At 28.1% G+C, this 16,028-nt stretch overlaps 1 long non-coding RNA gene across 1 annotated transcript; it reads left to right on the top strand.

The window, feature by feature from the left end:
* The first annotated feature begins 387 nt into the window (after positions 1 to 387).
* On the top strand, positions 388 to 4,205 carry LOC132944281 (uncharacterized). Its single transcript, XR_009664439.1, has 3 exons — positions 388 to 527; positions 3,535 to 3,827; positions 3,923 to 4,205. It is a non-coding gene; the product is annotated as an uncharacterized LOC132944281 (long non-coding RNA).
* The last annotated feature ends 11,823 nt before the right edge of the window (positions 4,206 to 16,028 follow it).

The raw sequence follows: 16,028 nt of genomic DNA, 5'->3' as shown, positions 1-16,028 counted from the left end.
AAAAAAATTAAAATTGTAATAATAATTGCGTCCATTGACGCGTATAATATATTTATGCATCTTTGCTCTTTTAAATTCAACAACAGCTGTTATCAACACTATACCAAAGGGCACAGATGTATACTATAATATTATAGTAGTATATATCTGTATGATATACCGTCCAGTATAATATCATAAATTCAAAGACGAATATAGAAAATATATCGGAATAATACCAAAACAGTTATAAGTGAATTAATATTTTCATTTTTCCATGGTCTACCAAAATATTATTTTTTTATTAATTTATAATATCATAATTACACCGTCATATTACCACGTATTACGTTGTCGTTATGTTTAACTTTTGTTTGTTTGAGACGTACGTAAATAATAATTATTATTCAAACCGCTAATTATCGCATTCTTTTTTTTTTGTTACTATATTATTATGTAATCCATAAAAATAATAAAATAATAAAATACAAAAAAAAAATTCGGTCCAGAAGGTGCTCCTGGTGAAAATTAATTTGGCACTCAAAGGCGTAAGTACCTACATAAATATCTAAATATTCAATTTAAAACTTATTTTTTTTTATCATCTTCATACATTTTAAGCAATGTATATAAAATGTAATGTTAATGGCTTTAGCAATCGAAGCAGACATTATTATAACTTCAAGACTAATAATTAATAATAATAATAATTTAGTATAAAATATAATTTATAGTATTTAGGTTCAATTTAAATACAAGATCCATACTACATTTTAAAAGCACACAGTATAAATTCTAAATACAATATATAATATTATTAGTCGAAAACGTAACCTGCGCACACATAACATAATTCGCAATCGGATAATTCAATATACAGTTTACACAATTCTAAATCATTATATAACAATGTTTTTTTTTTTAAAAATATATAATTATTGTTATTGTTTTTGTTAGTTTTAACTTTTTGAATGACTGGATACATTTTTAATTTAAAATTTCAAAGCAGAATATTTGAATGAGAATTCCGATAAAATACATATTTTACTACTGTCATTTCAAAATACATTTACTCCAAAAAAATATTGATATTTAAAAAAATAAACTATTTGACTTAAATCAGGACTTGAATAAACTTTTTTACCATCAAACATCTGATTTACAAGTTGGCTATTTTGAAATTTCTCAAAAAAAATTGTAAAAAATTTAAAATTGTTTATTTTCTGAATTAAAAAATTAAAATTAAAATTACATTGTACTTGTACTTGTAAAAAAATATTAAAAACTGATTAGAACAAAAATGATTTCATTTGTCATGTTATTCTATTATACACCTTGTATACACCATAGAGTAATATTGCTCTAAAAGTTGGATATCAGCTACCTATTGGAAGACAGATTAACACTGGGAGCGCTGTCGACGCCTATCGTACTGATGGTTAGGCGGGTCGCCCCCTACATGGAGTCGGGAGATTGTATGTATTTTCCCGACATTTCGCATTTATTTTCCTTTAAGTGAAGTGTATTTGAATGTATTTGATAATATTAGTAGAAATTGTACTTACCAACGTATACAGTTAGCTATAAAAACGTATAAGGTTTCGATACCAAAATTCAATTATTATAATAAGTGAAATAACCAATATAAAACTATATCTAAACACCCCGAATTTGAAGGTACAAATTGTTTCCACCAGAGCGCGTTTTGTTAATCTGTTTCCCCAATACGTCATGAATTTATTCATCAGTGAGCGATATCTACGTAATATACCCACCGCAGAGTACCTATTAGTTATATGGATTGAGCCCCAAAAGAGTAAAATATATTATTATACATTTATAAGGCCACACACAATATTTCATATTTCATAAAATTGTACAAACATAACCACCTATGATAAGAATGTTATCAATTTTCATATATACTGTGGTTTAGTCAGTTCAGAGGTGAATAATATATTAATATTACTAACAATAGAATACCACAGATTATAATATTAAAGTTTAATATAAAATATTATCTATACTAAAAAATGACAATAAACTTAACATTTTTAGACAGCTCATAATTTTAGGAAAAAATAATATTAATACTGACCGTACAAAGTTCGTTACATTGCTACTTTTACAAATTTTTTATTTTTAATATTCTAAAATGACAATTATTTTTATAACTAAGTAATCAAACTAAAAAAATCAACTGTTCTAATATAAAACGTGGACATTTGATGTAAATACGACTGTAAAAAGACGTAAACGACTTATAAAAAAATATTTATGAATACAAGATAATTACCCCCTTCTTGATAAAATTGATATGAATTGAGACCTATAATTATGTATTACCTACTTCACATCCACGTATAGCCACGTTGTTTTTAATCTTGAATAGCGAGCATGCTTGTAATTTTTGGCTGGCAATATAATATTGTAGGGGCGTTGTGATTTAAGATTTTATTTTTATACTGCCACCATAGTTAATATTATATTGGCATTTTTTCATCGGAGGAAAACGCCAGTAAGTATATATACGATTATACAAGTGCACGACGCTGATTTCGTCGATACATACCTACAATTTCGCACTATTTAGAATTTACTGCTAAGTAGTCACTTACCACTTATGATCGTAATAGTTTCACGCAACAAGACAAGTGTTCTTGGTAATTGGAATAGGTATTTTGTGGGTATATACTTTAAGTATCATGTGTTAGACTTTGTGTTTTTATGTTTGCGATGTTATTATATTAAATTATGTTATACGAATACGACACGTTTACCATCAGTTTTATAATATTGTTAGTTCATACAGGTAGTTCCCCTTCCGTGGGCATGTCTCAGGAAAACCTAAACTCCGACCTGCAACCCCTTCCTAAGTTTATTATTTTGCGCTCGTATAGAATGGACCTAAAACTACGTGCTACCAATAGTTAATTATATATTTATACGGTAATTTATCGATAAACCAAAGATCGATGTCTATAATAACCAGATTACCACAATCGTTTGGTAAATTTATATTTTTTTAACACTCGTAAAATGTTTGTCTGGTCATATAAACTAAATTTAGATTTTCCTTCAAAATACTTAGTTAAAGGTTTTTATCAGAAATTTCACTTTCTTGATTACTAACAGTTATTGTGTAGGTATACTGATCAATATAAAGATAATAAGAAACAATGTGTTCAGAAAAATATTTTTATTATAATTAAACCAAAACAATTAGGTAACATTTCGAAAAGGGGAAAAATTTTGAAAAAAAGTAATATTTAATATTCACACAAAAATAAGGGGTAGAAAGGGAAAGACAATGAATTTAGTAAACAAAATAACAAAGTAACAAGTAAAAAATTTAACAATTAAAAATATCAAGTAAAAAAAATAATACGACGGACAGGAGACACAATAAACCAGGAGGGGAGGATAAGAGATGGCGAATGGGTGCTGATATGCAGTGTTAGGCTACTGGTCACCTCTGCAACGTCCATAAACTTATTTTCAGATTTGTAGGCCAATTCCGTTGTCATTTTTTAATCATTTTTTGTTTTTATTAAGATTGAGGTGTAACAGCATTTTAGGGGCTATTGTAATTCCCACTTCCAGGACTTGATAATACATACAGCCGACAGCCCGATGACCTACATTTTTGTGTATTCTGGTCTACCCTATGATGGCCGCGAAGTAACGATCACGTCACCGTTTATCAGATTGCCCAGTTTGAAGGAGTCTCCAACAATTTCATCGGATAGGTACGCCATAAATCGTGGCATAGCGCTGGGCCAGAATCATTTTGTCCGGATCAATATGTACAAAAATGACATCCCAATTATTAGAAGCTAATAATATAGGTACTTAATATTTATTATAATATAATAAATATTAAACTCATTATACCCAGTTATTACGATTAAGTAGAAATAATATTTTTCAAATAATATTACAGTGTCTTTGTCGAACAGTCAGCTGTACGAAGTTTCCGCTGTTCCACAAAACGGGTCGACGCCGGTCGCTGAACATGGGATGTCCTCAAGTCCACCCAGCATCGTATTGATGAATCAACAATACATCTTACATCTTACATCTAACATCTTACATCTATCATTGCAATCTTATAAGTTATAATTATTCACCTGAATGCATGTAATCCTGAATGTACAGTTAATTTATTACTACCCATCTACAAAGTCAACACTGTATTAATAAAAGTATTTATTGTTAAAATAAAATTGAGTTCTATATTATTTGTAGGTACTTAAAAATTATTTGGGTATAAAGGAAACATATTTTAATCATACAAAATTAGATAAACTAAAAGACAAAAATAATAAGTAAATACGTCGTGTTAAAAATAGTTTTTAATTAATATAGGTAGGACAGGTACCTATTATGTAGGTAGGTACTTATCCAAAACTCGTTTATCAGGAATTAAATAAAAAGGGAGGTCAATTAAAAAAAGGTGGGTAAGTGGATGTTGCTCTGCTGTACAGTAGGTCACAAGTGGGTCACTGTAATGGATGGTGTTAAATTTGAATTCAATGATATAATATCATTGTATAAGAAAAACGATTCTGAGCGTAAACGGTCCGTCAGCCTATGATATTACCAAGTATATTTGATGATATTATAGTGAATAAAGTAATTTATATATAACCTATTAACGTGGAACCTTGTTTTAAATTTTTAATCCTTAGCTACAAAAGTTGAACATTTTATAAATTTTTAACTACAAAATAATTATTAAATTATAAATTTGATAAATGTTGTCAACATTTGAACTTTAAATGCTTATAATAAAAATTGAGCCTATGTATTTTTAATATTTTTTAACTGCACTAGAACGATATATCAGCAGCCTTATATTAAATTTTCACGCTTTTCACCCAACAAATAAAATTTTATTGATATTTGTAGAAAAAAAAACTAAAATAATTTAAAACTGACTATGTCCGTAAACAGCTCAAAAAGAGTCAAAATATTTTCAAAATTTTATGGTGTATAGAAAATGCTAATATAATCATTCAGTGAAATTTTCAAGTATCTACAGTCATACGTTTTTTAATTACAACAAAATAAGAAAATCGTTACATGAGAAATCGAGTGAATATCAAATGTTGTAAAAATATGAATTTCAAACGCTCATAAAAATTTAATTTGACTTTCTTGTAGACATTTTTTTTTTGATAAAGGTAGACAAACTTATGAGTAATCTTATATTACATTTTCAAATCTTAAATTTAAAAAGAAAATTTTTTATGAATTCTCAACTCAAAATAATTTGCTAATTTTCGTGATTTTTCAGTATTTTGTCAAAATTTGAACTTTAAATGCTTATAAATAAAAACTGTGACTAAGGATTTTTAATTTTTTTCATCTGCCTTTGAAACAATAACTTAGGAGCCTTCTATTAAATTTTCAAGCTTTTTTACTCAACAGATAAAATTTTATTGATATTTATAGAAAAAAAAACTAAAAAAATTGAAAACTGACAATGTCCGTAAACAGCTCAAAATAAGTCAAAATATTTGGAAAATGTTATGGTGTATAGAAAATGCTGATATAAGCATTCAGTAAAAAATTTAATGTACCTACGGACACTTGTTTTAGAGTTGCACCAAAAACCAAAATCGATTTTCTCGAAAACGGACTTTGCGTAAAAAATTCCCGGTTTCCTTTTGTTTTTCACGTCGCTTTCGAAAACTACTGGGAAAATTTTACTTTTGACCCCCCATAGTACCAACTAGATTCACTTTCCTTTCAGAAAAGTTACTGTTAATGAAAATTCAAGCACTTTTACTGTCCTAAAAGGTGATGACGGACACAAAAAAAAAATAAAAAAAAACACACATCATTGTAAAATCAATACATTCACGCTTCCCTCAGAATCTTATTTTTTCATTTAGAAAAATATATTTACAATCTATTTTACAATAATCAGTAAGTATGATGACAAAGTTTATATAACATTATAAAATATTCGAATAGGAAGACCCTCAGTAGTGTCACCTGACCAGAGATCAGCCCTCAGAATCTAAAAAAAAAAAATTGTAAGTGACTCTGCTGAACAGTAAGTTACAAGTGGGTGACTGTTATGAATAGTGTTAAATTTGAATTCAATGATGTAATATCATAGTATACGAAAAATAATTTTAAGTGGAGATGATTTGTCAGCCTAGGATATTGTATACTATATTTATATTGATATTATTAAAATATATTATTAATACCGTAGCCGGTTAAGTTGAATTATTATTATTTGTATATGATAATATATTTTAGACGTTTCAATTACCCACGAATAATATTTTTAAAATAAGCATATGTATATATCACAAGTAACAACGAACTTGGTGGTCAGTCTTATTTTTAAGTTATATGTATTATAACTAATTGAAATTTTTGGTATTTTCATATATACCCGGTATACCACACTGCGCTTGCTCGAACAATTAAAATCAAAAACATCCATCGACTTGTTATGTAAAACCACCATGGGTGGGTGTCAGAATTATTTTTGCATCATCAATTTTAAAACGTTGATTTACCTAGATTAAAAAAAAATTAATTTGTAATACTTAAGCTCGGTAAATTTTAAGCGTTGTACGGGTGCGTAAAACACCGAAAATCGTGAACTTCGTAAGGCTATACCATAAAAACCAAAGATTTGCAGGTAGTCGAGTTTTGGACAAGTACCTACATAGGTAACTTATAATAATTCATATTGTAAATTAATTAGGTACCAAAATAATATAACTTCTCAAACACTTTGTCTATTGGCACTGGCGGGAGAATGTATTAGAATGTCTATAAACTTACGGACCAGTTTGTATAGTTAAATTTGGCATGCGAACTATAATTGAAATAGAAAACCAGAATAGGTGCATTGCAGATCACAAAGATTTCTGTAAAAGAACATACGATTTATAAATATACCGTATAGGTTTACTGAGTATTTATATAATTATATATAAGTTCTTTGGATTTATCATAGTAAATAATATATTTTATGATATCTATGGCAATCGTCAATTGTCGAAATTCGTCGGCGACGGTTAACAATTCTAATAATTTCAGCAATACTATTGTATTATAAATATAATATATTGTATATTTTGATTTCAGTGAACAAAATAATAATAAGCCACTAATATAAACGGACAGTTCGTTAAACTGTATAAGTTGTAACTCAAACTCGCAAATTTCGTTTGATCAGGTTATTTTCATAAAATATTTCGATACTTTCAAGTTTCAGCTCATCGGAGTGAGATGATTAGATAAAGTTGGATGAAGATAGCTGTTTCTTCGGCGATGGCGGCACTCTAGCTACGTTTACGAGTAAGTTTGTTTTCATATTATTACCTACTATATTACGTTTACTTTTTAGACTTAAATTAGGCGTAAAATAGAGAATTATTCTTGTTTTTTTAAATAGTTTTTTCGAAATATATATGTAACATGTATAACTCATACAATTATGAATTTATAGTTAATGGAAATGCGGATGTTTATACTTCATAGATATTTTTTTAGTTAATAATCGTGTAAATAATTTGATTAAAAAACAAGGTACTTACCTACTCATCACTAGTATCAATTTTATTATAGTATGTGTAAAATCACCAACACAAGGTGCAGATTGCGTTTAAAAAATTAAAAACATAAAATAAAATATAAAATAATGTTGTAGTAGAAGCTGGAAACTGTAGTTTATTTTAATTTATAATCCAATTAATGTAACCGAGAATGTAACTATTAAATTCATCATTGAATGATTATTCAGAGATCACTTTGGGATAAATGTAAATTAAATTAAAAATAATTAAAAAACATTTTGTGAAAGGAACAAGATTACTGCTAATATTTAAGTCTTAATTATTATTAACAAATAAATACAAATATTAGATTTTTTAATAGCTTTTTACTATTAACATTCAGTGTAAATATAGTTTCTGATCCACTTATCAATATGTAATAAAATAATTATTCATATCAAATAATCCTAACAATTCAATGCAAGGATTCTCATAAATTGATCTTACAGCAGCCTTAAAACACCAAAAATACATTTGTACATCATTTACAAAATTTTAGTTCCCTATTATGGTGTAGGTACTAATACAAACAATAAATTGCTATTCGAAAAAACAATTTCGTATACCTATTATTATTTACTAAATACCTACAATTAAATTAAACTAAAAATAAACATATGATTACATACTGAGTGCCTATAATATAATATTATATATGAAAATTGAATCTTTATTACGAATACTTATCGTTTACACAGACACCAAGAAATAATAATTAAAAATATTAAAAAAAAAAAACACACACATCATTGTAAAAATATAGTTGGTATTATAGTATTTGATGAATTTATTGTATACGTTTATGGCTTTATGTTAACTCTAAAATCCAGTAATCACATTTTTATTTAATAATTCATAAAATACAATATGCTCTTAAAAAAATATTCTTGTGCTTCTGATATCTATTCACCACCTTAATCAATAATTAAATTGGTAAACGAAAATAATAATTTAAATAATACCCATATCATATTATTATAATCAAAATTATAAACTATTTTGGTTTATTGTCATATCAAATTTCAATGAACAAATTATTCCTTAACACGGAACTCTTTGATATAAAAAGTTGCATTATATTATATCCGTGGATTCATCATATCGATGTACCTAGTATAATATCTATCATTTATTTATTTAATCTATGGCAAATCTCAAAGTCGTTGCAGAAGACACAGTCGATTAAAAATTCTAAAATTTCAATAAGCAAAGAAGATATGAGCAAAAAACTTACTGCGTTTCGTATAATTTTATTTTTCATAAATCACAATATTCTAAGTTCTGGCTGTATTCTGGAGCGTTTCCTCATGGACGTCGCAGTTCACACACGTCACGGATTCCGCCGAAGGAGTCGATAATAAAGTAAGTTTGTTTTGATATTCTTTTGGGGCTTAAATTTACTTTTAAGACTTAAAAAAAATATTTAATGTCACGAAAAATGTGCTATCCAAGTGTTGTAGGCGCATATTTTAGTTCCGGACTAGAAATGTATAAAATACGCGAGATATAAACGCCGTCGTCGTTTTTCCAGTCCCTGTTTGTAGAATAATTATAATTAATAGGTGCATACCTATACAGGGTACTTAATATAAATATATAAATATTTTGGTTTAATTTATAGAAATATATGTTATGACTTATAACTGATAATAGTCATAAGATACAATTTTAATTAATAACTGGTAATTTTTTTTCCAAATACAACGTTATAAGTTATATGTAACTATTAATTTAGTGTCACATACTTAACTTCTATTGTTCACCTAATATCTATATTCTATATCATAGGGATTAGGGATGTATAATCATGTACACATAAAAGTATATTCACGGAATGGTAAACTGCCTATCCTGACATGTGCGCACATATGAATAATATACCTACTCATATACTCGTATAGGTATATAAATATACCTATATAAATAGTGTAATACTACATACACGAATGTGTTACCTATTATGTCCCTAAAAGTTCAACAGTTATTATTATAATTATTTATTTTTTAAATATAGGTAGGTACATTACAAGACTCTAATTAAAATCACATTTTTTTTTTTATTTTTTTGAACACAATGTTTTAAAAATTATTAATTAATATATAATTTATTGGTATAGTACTAAATAAATTAATGAAATAAAACAAACACAACTACTATAATTATTAGTAATAATAATATATCCATGTATAAATTATCAAAATACAAAACGAATTATATAAAGGTAATTTTTTTTCTTATATTTATATTTTTTTACGTACCCATTATGTTCGATACTTCAGTCTTCAGTTATAGAAAACAATACTTGCCAATATGGAATTACTGTCGATTTTTTTTATTTTAAAATATTAAATAGCATCTGATCGACTGATGTGCTATAATGAAACTCAAAATATAACGAATACACTACCTATACACTTATCTAAATTCTATTTTATATTCGTTTAAATTGGACTTTTAATTTTTCTGGCCATTTTATTAAGCTTTGTAATATAAGTGCATTAAATCGTATTTTTAAGGCATTTTTCTTATTTTTAATGCATTTAAATCCACGTCCTATTTATAACTTAATGTTATTTTATATATACCAATCGATTAGTGTACACAATAAAAAATATAATATTATTGATGGGTTAATAGTTTGATAACTATTATGTAGGTAGGTACAGTTTTGTACGTTTAATGTATCGTTCTTAATTCATATAAAGTAGCTAAATGAGTCAAATGATTTTGTCAAGGGGTGGGGGCAGAGGATATGGCTGATTTTTTAACATGCACTATTTCAAGGGCTCTTAACCTAAGGGGCGCACCACTCTAAGGAGGAGTGACACAATTTCGTAAGGGGAGAGGGGGGGGGGGACGTGAAAATGTTTAAAAAAAACACGAATTTATTTAGTTATTTTGTTATTTAGGTAATACATATTAATTAATAGGTATTTCTTAATTTTTTTTTATTATTTTATTTGAAACATTATTTTTAAATATTGGGATCAATAAAACTATTTTTATATAATTACTATTTTATATCAATTAGAATTTGTTTATAAACCAAGTAATAAATAAATGGTTACCAAGTAAAAAAACCGTTATCTATATTATAAATTTGAATTCAATTTACCGCATTTGCGTCTAGTAGAAACAAATAAATGTTTTTTTGAAGATAATGTAAAATATCCATCATCCATCGGTTAGGACCATATATATATTTTCTATGATTAGGACGGTGAGGTTATAATTATAAATAATCTATGGCAAATGACAATCGTTTGAGACGAACAGCGATTCCAATACGTACTCACATATTTCGTTCCATTCTGGTTATTAAGCTAGGTACCTATTTTTATAAATGTCATTAATCTCAATACTTCCAGACTGAACTTTTGGATCGGATATATTATGAAGACGTGCGCTGCATATTCCTTGACGGAGACGCACAGCTCTGACACTAGACAATATTATACACTCAAAGGGATCGCGTTTCGCCGGAAGAATAAATAATTACGTAAGTTTTGTCCTACTACTCTGTTGACGCGGTAGACCTAATGTAAATATTTATTGTCAGACAAACTTATATAACCGCTAGACGTAGAGTAATTTTTAAAATCCAGTTTTTATAGGTGTGCAAAAATTATGAAAAATACCTTAAATTATAATACTTTGCCTACAACTGTTAATTTATTGTTATAGTAGAATAATTTTTAAAATTTAAAATCAATGATTAGGTAATGCTTTTATAAGTAGGAGGAAGGTAGGTTTTTATACCTACCTAACAAAATAAGAAAATACATAATGATTAATGTTATTTAATATGATTTGTAAGTACATAGCAGATTATACCTATCACTTGGTGACGATTATTTTATACGTTCTTCGTAATTCAGTTCCGTCACGATAGTTTTAGTTTTCGTTAAATTCTCAGTAGGTTTTTTTTGTATATATAATTTTTTTTTTTAGTATTGTAACTCTAGTTGAATATTTTGTATTGAATTGAAAATTGATAACTTGGTGCCCTATGAATAATCATTCTTTAATGAACTAAATATTTTGAACTAATAGTTTTTTCTGTTTAAGATTCTGGGCATTTTAGTTTGTACTTTGTTATGTGTATTCCTACAGTTAAATTTATTCAAAATTTTTTTTTGGTTTCCTAAAATGCATTTGCCTGCGGGCGCCAACATTCTCCTTCAATTTATTTTTAGGATTTAACCTCTAGCCAAATATTTTAAACATTGACAATCTAGTACTTCTTGAATAATCCTTGTTTAATGAAATAAATATTTTAAATAGTTTTTTCTGTTTAAGATTCTGGGCATTTTAGTTTGTACTTTGTAATGTGTATTCCTACAGTTAATTTTTTTCAAAATTTTTTTTTGGTTTCCTAAAATGCATTTGCCTGCGGGCGCCAACACCCTCCTTCAATTTTTTTTTTTAATAATGTAACTCTAGTTTAATATTTTGTATTGACTTGAAAATTGATAACTTGATGCCCTATGAATGATCATTCTTTAATGAACTAAATATTTTGAATAGTTTTTCTGTTTAGATTCTGGGCATTTTAGTTTGTACTTTGTAATGTGTATTCCTACAGTTAAATTTATTCAACATTTTTTTTTGGTTTCCTAAAATGCATTTGCCTGCGGGCGCCAACACCCTCTTCAATTTTTTTTTTATGATTTAACCTCTAGCCAAACTTTTTAAACATTGACTATCGGGTACCCTTGAATAATCCTTATCTTTAATGAACTTTTTTATTATAATTAATTGATCAGGGGATGTATTGCCCGAAAATGTTCAATATTTGTATTGTAACTATACTGGTATAACACTATTCGGGCTATCAATAAAGTCGTGTTCAAAATTAGAAAATTGGTGAGGTGTGATATTTTTTTAAGCAATTCTTTCGAGTAGGGAATTCGCTCAATGATATTTAAATATTTTCACCAATTATCAAGTACGATGACTTGTAGGTAACTAGAGACTGAGTGAATAGGAATTAGGAAGTGTGTGATATGGCGACGATAAGGAAATGGGTCAACAGGATTTCAGAATGTTTGGTGTATGAAAGGGAAAGATGAAAAAGAAATGTAAGGTTAGGGTAGGTAAGTGGAGTGAGAGTAGCAGATATGAGAATAATAAGTAAGGTGTTAAGGTACAAAAGAGGATAGAATAAGAAATTAATTAATTAAGGGTAGTGTAGGGTAGTGTACATATTGTAGTGAAAACAAAAGAGAATAGGTTTAGGTGGTTCGGTCACTGTATGATAAGAGATAGTGAGAGTGGCTATAGAAGTTAATTTAGGGGAGAAATGATGGACGAGAAGACTGAAGAAGAGATGGATAGACAGAATACCGATCATATGGAGGTGTGGAATGAGAGTGGCTGAACCTGTATGTAGCTGTGAGAGACGGGGGAAGAAAAAGTGTAAAGGTAGAATAGTTATGTTAACAATGCCGAATACGTAGGAAAAGATCTTGAATTGCAAAGGCCCTATTGACTCTTTGGCTTCAACTAACCATATAGGTTTACCTAACCAACCTTCTTATGACTCATTAGGACACTTTGAATAAAAAGATCCTGAGTTTCAGGTTGCCGAACTTAAGTGTTTGATTATCAAGTTGATCCTTTATTTGGCCTCAATTTATGGTTCCCCTCGAAGACCGCTTATAAGACCATTATGTCCTATCCATATCTTTATTATCTATGATGGAGCCATGCCCAGCTCACTCGTGTAAACTTGCTGTCGGTTGGGATGTCAGCGCACTATTTGTTTTCCATCTTTGACCCACGCGTACCATACCAAATGTACGATTAAGAAAACACTAAAATGATTGGGTCAGAGAGAGAAATAAATGGTGCGCTAAAAATCTGACATCCTCTTAGTTAGGTTAGGTTAACCTAACCTAACCGAAAATATAAAAACATTTTAAGAAAATAATCATAAATACGAAGAAATCATGAAAACATGCAATTATATTAACTAACCCCAAAAAAACGAATATTGGTAACGGTGTTGTGGTAATAGGGATCTCCCAAAAAAAATACGTTATTTATCAACTGTAATTAATATTAATTTATGAAAAAGTATATTAAAAAGCATTATTATTATAAATGAAACAAAAATATGAACTATATGGACCGTGACATAATATAGGTATTTCTATATTTTTAGCTCCATAATTTCTGTTAAAATATTAGGAAAATGTATTAAGTACCGTAAAAGTGCTAAATTTGAGCTATTACTTAAAATATTATATTCATAACAAATTATCATAGAAGGTTAGGTACTGTTATTCCACATACTTATTATAGTTTAATTTAACTACAACATTCTAGTAGAGTCTGATAAAATCTGGTTCCACGACTTTGATCATACAAACTTTAAATACTAAACTATGGGTCTGAAATTTAGTTTATATAGATCTAAATAATCCAAAACATACATTGCTTCAAAATATAAAAATTAAGTGTCTTGTATTGTAGTAGGTAGGTAACTTTCAAAAAAAAAAACTAAAAACATCTTACTTTAAATCTATGTATAATATACGTATATTGTAAAAAATGTTCAAATGTTTACTATAGTACATTATAAAAAATTAACTCAAGTTCAATATAATACATTATAACAGGTGTTCAAATAAACATTTCATACCAAAAATTTTGTTAATTCACACAGTCTCTCTTCAATTTTAAATTTTTCTTCAAATTATATACAAAATAAAAATGTTTAGTAAATTGGAAGACTTGATTTAGTATTTAATAATTTATCTAAAAGAGATGTGCCGGGTCGCCACATTACTATATCGAGGGGCCATGGTGCAAGTGTCGTCCATAAATATCATAACATATATTATATTAGAAATACAAACTTAATATTTCACTAACAGTAAATATTATAAAAAAATATTACGAAATGTACTATACTCATATTATATTATGATTGTATTAGTTACAAACTCTTGAATTAAGAGTTATGTTTGAGGATTTAATTAATTTCCTCAATGTTGCCTCAGTAAGTTGAGGGACCGTAGTTCAAGTGCCGTCCACCAATAAAGTACCCGAAAAAAAAAACGATTAATTCAATTATAGAAGGTACTTATATCATATAATTTTATCAAAGTATGATTGTGTTAGCCACAGTCTTGTGTAAATTATATTGTTTTATAATTTCCCAATCTAATAATACAAAATACTGAAAATTAATGAAATCACAAATATTAGTACAATAGAGAGACTGTGCATTGATTTACAAATTTGTCTTAAATTTACTTTTTGCATAGAGAATAATATGAAGGTGGGCTGGGCTTTTAATATCAGAGTATGGGGCCCAGACCCACACTGTTTACACGGGTGAGCTGGGTATGGCTCCATCATAGATAATAGAGATAGAACATAATGGTCTTATCAGCTGTCTTCGAGGGGAACAATTGAGGCCAAATAAAGTATACCTATATCGAGTATCGACCATCAATATATATGAGCCTCAATTGCCTTCCCCTCTGGGAACGCGGCCTCAAATGTATTGAGCATAAGCGTGGCCTATCCAAATCGTTATTATCTATGGGCTCCATCCATAGCATGGATTAAGGTGTCAACAATCAAAGGATCAAATTGATAATCAAACACTTAAGTTCAGCAAACTGCAACTCAGGGTCTTTTTATCCAATGTTTCCTAATAAGTCATACGAAGGTTAGTTATGTAAACCTATGGTTAGTTGAAGCAATGGTGATGATAGACGACTATCATCACTGGTCGTAAGCTTTGCCATGATCTTTTCCTACTAACTATCAAGGTATTCGATATTGTAAACATAACAATGAAAGAAAATATTTAAATATTATTAATTTGGTTAGGTGAGGTAAGGTGAGGATAGGACAGGAAACTAGACGTCTTAAAGACTGTCAGCTAGAGTTGTACCAGTATAGTTATTAAAAACTTAAATACAGCCAACATTAATTAATGATTTTTTTACCACAACAAATTATAAAATGTAGATAGATATTTGACTATGTTTTTATTTGCATTTAGACTTAATAGTTCGTAATTTAATACTGACTGTGGACCCAGCCAAATACAATATTATTTTAAATTTAACATTATTTTATGTCCTTTATAAATAACAATCACATAGTAGAGTCCGTAGAGGACCTTTTTCTCATTTAATTTCTTTGCATCCTTTATAAATTACAATCATTTTTATACATTTTCTTCTACATATATTACGGTGATACACCTCTGATCATAAGAATTGTTCGTATTATTATAATGTAAACAATACCTAGTTTTTGGATTGTAGTTAACATGTATTGCAGTATTTAGCTTCCATCGTATTTTTTTGCTTAGTGTTATTTCACCCAGGTTTCTCAAACAATTTTTTTTTTCGATTCATTGAACTCTAGTAGATTTTTTTGTATAAATATTATGTTGATCTTTTTATATAGATATTTTAAACACTGACAAGCCA

This window comes from Metopolophium dirhodum, chromosome 5 (assembly GCF_019925205.1).
Source record: "Metopolophium dirhodum isolate CAU chromosome 5, ASM1992520v1, whole genome shotgun sequence".
NCBI lineage: Eukaryota > Metazoa > Arthropoda > Insecta > Hemiptera > Aphididae > Metopolophium > Metopolophium dirhodum.
Note: the sequence above shows the minus strand (reverse complement) of the source record. Positions and strands in the feature narration are given on the sequence as shown.